Below are 5,000 nucleotides of genomic sequence, written 5' to 3'. Positions count from 1 at the left end.
TACCTTAACCTAACCTATGTTGTACCTTAACCTAACCTATGTTGTACCTTAACCTAACCTATGTTGTGCCTTAACCTAACCTATGTTGTGCCTTAACCTAACCTATGTTGTGCCTTAACCTAACCTATGTTGTGCCTTAACCTAACCTATGTTGTGCCTTAACCTAACCTATGTTGTGCCTTAACCTAACCTATGTTGTGCCTTAACCTAACCTATGTTGTGCCTTAACCTAACCCATGTTGTGCCTTAACCTAACCTATGTTGTGCCTTAACCTAACCCATGTTGTGCCTTAACCTAACCCATGTTGTGCCTTAACCTAACCCATGTTGTGCCTTAACCTAACCCATGTTGTGCCTTAACCTAACCCATGTTGTGCCTTAACCTAACCCATGTTGTGCCTTAACCTAACCCATGTTGTGCCTTAACCTAACCCATGTTGTGCCTTAACCTAACCCATGTTGTGCCTTAACCTAACCCATGTTGTGCCTTAACCTAACCCATGTTGTGCCTTAACCTAACCCATGTTGTGCCTTAACCTAACCCATGTTGTGCCTTAACCTAACCCATGTTGTGCCTTAACCTAACCCATGTTGTGCCTTAACCTAACCCATGTTGTGCCTTAACCTAACCCATGTTGTGCCTTAACCTAACCCATGTTGTGCCTTAACCTAACCCATGTTGTGCCTTAACCTAACCCATGTTGTGCCTTAACCTAACCCATGTTGTGCCTTAACCTAACCCATGTTGTGCCTTAACCTAACCCATGTTGTGCCTTAACCTAACCCATGTTGTGCCTTAACCTAACCCATGTTGTGCCTTAACCTAACCCATGTTGTGCCTTAACCTAACCCATGTCGTGCCTTAACCTAACCCATGTCGTGCCTTAACCTAACCCATGTCGTGCCTTAACCTAACCCATGTCGTGCCTTAACCTAACCCATGTCGTGCCTTAACCTAACCCATGTCGTGCCTTAACCTAACCCACGTCGTGCCTTAACCTAACCCACGTCGTGCCTTAACCTAACCCACGTCGTGCCTTAACCTAACCCACGTCGTGCCTTAACCTAACCCACGTCGTGCCTTAACCTAACCCACGTTGTCGCCTAACGTAACCCACGTTGTCGCCTAAACCTGCTCTGTAATTGTTATACGACTCGTTCAATTAGTGTAGTGTTGCCCACCCGCAACCCTCGCAATATAGTTCGCTACTCGCACTCCCCGCTCCCCTGTGTATCGCTTCATGTTAAACACCTTGCAAGTCTTGCTCACTTTCCACATGCTCCTGCTGTACACTGTAATGTGGATGGCAGCAGGACGTACATGCCGCCCCTCCCCACGTCCCCACCTTGCCCCCTGCCTTCGCAAGCTGGTTGGTGAGAACTTTGCATGTTCAATGCCCTCCGCATGCGACGTACTCAGGCTACGTTGTGGTGCGGCCTGTGTCAACTGTCCGCTAATGTCGTACGCGTAAACCACAATCTGTACTGCACATTCGTCCTTATGTACTGAATGATACATCGTGGCACATGTGTGACCGTACAACGACTGCGCCCAAAAACGGCGGACCATACAGTGCAAATATTGTGCACGCAGCTACGTGTCGTCTCCCTATGAGAGCTGGATTGCAGTGTGGTACGCCATAGAGACGTGTGGGAGGAACGGACGCCGTGGATGGCGATCAGCATGAGCTGTCTGTTGATGTATTCGGACCTAGTCGTCTCTCCTCACACACCGTGATGGCATGGTGCACCGCGTTCCATATCTGCGACATGCTACAGAGGCCGGTTGACAGTCGTTCGAGCAATGGACATCGCATACGTACGGGGGCCACCTTCCACGTATTGTCTAGGCGTGCACATTTTGTTGCGTGTATGTGGGCAGACGTAGTGTGGCGTGACACCTGACACAGGCATGCAATAATCGTGGAAGTTGCAAATGGCGATGGACGCCTGCGTTTTCTGGTGAAGTTACGCAAATGAACAAATGGTAACCTGTTGTGGTGCGGTTGTTCTCGCTAGGGGTGAATCGGTGATGGCGACGATAGGTTGAGGTACTAACCGGTTGTTCCAGCGATACCCACCATGCCGACGAAACTGAACGGCATCTGGGTGTGAAGCGATACGCGGCGGTGGCTGGGTGGGACCGTCCCCGGCCGGTGAGGGGGCGCCTCCCGGCGTGCTGGCCGCGCGGTGCGTGGGCGCACGCGCTACAGCCGGCTGGTGGGGGCGGCCAGTGGCAGGCGCGCCGGCCGACGGACGCGGCAGGCGTCGCAGCTGCGCGCCGGCGCACCCTGCGCGCGGCGCCGTGCGGCCAAAGTAGGTCCTCGCGGGCCCGGTGCGAAGCGCGGTGGACATCTTCAGTGTGCTGGTCCGATTGAGGACTGTGTGCGTTGAGGATGCGCTGCCGCCCGGCGCTCGGCGCCGCGACGCCGTCTGCTGCTCGGTCGCCCCAGCGGTTCTCGCTGGTGGTTTGTATCGCAGCTGTGCGGATGTGTTGGCGCGTGCGCTGTGCTGGGAGAGTTCGCTTCGGCACCCAAGTGGGGCTTTTGTCCTTCTGTGGCGCTGGCGTTGGAGCTGCCGGTCACCGTAGGTGGCGCGTGTTGTCTCCCGCCGGCAATGCCACGACAGCACGCTCCCGGGCCTCTGTCGGCAGCGGCAAGCTCAGTTGGGAGCACGGGTGGTCGCACCGAAAGCGTCTACTCGCCTAACTCCGGGCGATTGCGCCTCTCTCGAACCCGACCAAGTACTTGGGACGGCGCTGCGCGCCGCCGGGACCTGAGAGGGTTTCGAGGTGTATTGTGCAGGGGAGCTCAGCCTCCTCCTGTTTGCAGAATGATTGAGCGGACGCTTGCGTGTTCGCGCGGGCCCCCGGGACACACTCCCGGGCGGCCGGCTGCTCAGCTCTAGTTGACGCAGCTCCCTGGTTGATCCTGCCAGTAGTCATATGCTTGTCTCAAAGATTAAGCCATGCATGTCTCAGTACAAGCCGCATTAAGGTGAAACCGCGAATGGCTCATTAAATCAGTTATGGTTCCTTAGATCGTACCCACGTTACTTGGATAACTGTGGTAATTCTAGAGCTAATACATGCAAACAGAGTCCCGACCAGAGATGGAAGGGACGCTTTTATTAGATCAAAACCAATCGGTCGGCTCGTCCGGTCCGTTTGCCTTGGTGACTCTGAATAACTTTGGGCTGATCGCACGGTCCTCGTACCGGCGACGCATCTTTCAAATGTCTGCCTTATCAACTGTCGATGGTAGGTTCTGCGCCTACCATGGTTGTAACGGGTAACGGGGAATCAGGGTTCGATTCCGGAGAGGGAGCCTGAGAAACGGCTACCACATCCAAGGAAGGCAGCAGGCGCGCAAATTACCCACTCCCGGCACGGGGAGGTAGTGACGAAAAATAACGATACGGGACTCATCCGAGGCCCCGTAATCGGAATGAGTACACTTTAAATCCTTTAACGAGTATCTATTGGAGGGCAAGTCTGGTGCCAGCAGCCGCGGTAATTCCAGCTCCAATAGCGTATATTAAAGTTGTTGCGGTTAAAAAGCTCGTAGTTGGATTTGTGTCCCACGCTGTTGGTTCACCGCCCGTCGGTGTTTAACTGGCATGTATCGTGGGACGTCCTGCCGGTGGGGCGAGCCGAAGGCGTGCGACCGCCCCGTGCGTGCTCGTGCGTCCCGAGGCGGACCCCGTTGAAATCCTACCAGGGTGCTCTTTATTGAGTGTCTCGGTGGGCCGGCACGTTTACTTTGAACAAATTAGAGTGCTTAAAGCAGGCAAGCCCGCCTGAATACTGTGTGCATGGAATAATGGAATAGGACCTCGGTTCTATTTTGTTGGTTTTCGGAACCCGAGGTAATGATTAATAGGGACAGGCGGGGGCATTCGTATTGCGACGTTAGAGGTGAAATTCTTGGATCGTCGCAAGACGAACAGAAGCGAAAGCATTTGCCAAGTATGTTTTCATTAATCAAGAACGAAAGTTAGAGGTTCGAAGGCGATCAGATACCGCCCTAGTTCTAACCATAAACGATGCCAGCCAGCGATCCGCCGCAGTTCCTCCGATGACTCGGCGGGCAGCCTCCGGGAAACCAAAGCTTTTGGGTTCCGGGGGAAGTATGGTTGCAAAGCTGAAACTTAAAGGAATTGACGGAAGGGCACCACCAGGAGTGGAGCCTGCGGCTTAATTTGACTCAACACGGGAAACCTCACCAGGCCCGGACACCGGAAGGATTGACAGATTGATAGCTCTTTCTTGATTCGGTGGGTGGTGGTGCATGGCCGTTCTTAGTTGGTGGAGCGATTTGTCTGGTTAATTCCGATAACGAACGAGACTCTAGCCTGCTAACTAGTCGCGTGACATCCTTCGTGCTGTCAGCGATTACTTTTCTTCTTAGAGGGACAGGCGGCTTCTAGCCGCACGAGATTGAGCAATAACAGGTCTGTGATGCCCTTAGATGTTCTGGGCCGCACGCGCGCTACACTGAAGGAATCAGCGTGTCTTCCTAGGCCGAAAGGTCGGGGTAACCCGCTGAACCTCCTTCGTGCTAGGGATTGGGGCTTGCAATTGTTCCCCATGAACGAGGAATTCCCAGTAAGCGCGAGTCATAAGCTCGCGTTGATTACGTCCCTGCCCTTTATACACACCGCCCGTCGCTACTACCGATTGAATGATTTAGTGAGGTCTTCGGACTGGTACGCGGCATTGACTCTGTCGTTGCCGATGCTACCGGAAAGATGACCAAACTTGATCATTTAGAGGAAGTAAAAGTCGTAACAAGGTTTCCGTAGGTGAACCTGCGGAAGGATCATTACCGACTAGACTGCATGTCTTTCGATGTGCGTGTCGTGTCGCGCAACACGCTACCTGTACGGCTCGCCGTAGCCGTGCGCCGCGTGCGGAACCACGCGTGCCTCTCAAAACTAGCGGCAATGTTGTGTGGTACGAGCGCTGAAGCGCTGGAGCGGCTGGACTGCGGCACCTGGCG

General features: G+C 54.0%; 1 non-coding gene across 1 annotated transcript; it reads left to right on the top strand.

Moving 5' to 3' along the window:
- The first annotated feature begins 2,917 nt into the window (after window positions 1-2,917).
- On the top strand, window positions 2,918-4,826 carry LOC124771382. The gene has a single exon (XR_007013395.1). It is a non-coding gene; the product is annotated as a small subunit ribosomal RNA (ribosomal RNA).
- Window positions 4,827-5,000: the final 174 nt, after the last annotated feature.

Source organism: Schistocerca piceifrons, unplaced genomic scaffold (assembly GCF_021461385.2).
Source record: "Schistocerca piceifrons isolate TAMUIC-IGC-003096 unplaced genomic scaffold, iqSchPice1.1 HiC_scaffold_936, whole genome shotgun sequence".
NCBI lineage: Eukaryota > Metazoa > Arthropoda > Insecta > Orthoptera > Acrididae > Schistocerca > Schistocerca piceifrons.
Note: the sequence above shows the minus strand (reverse complement) of the source record. Positions and strands in the feature narration are given on the sequence as shown.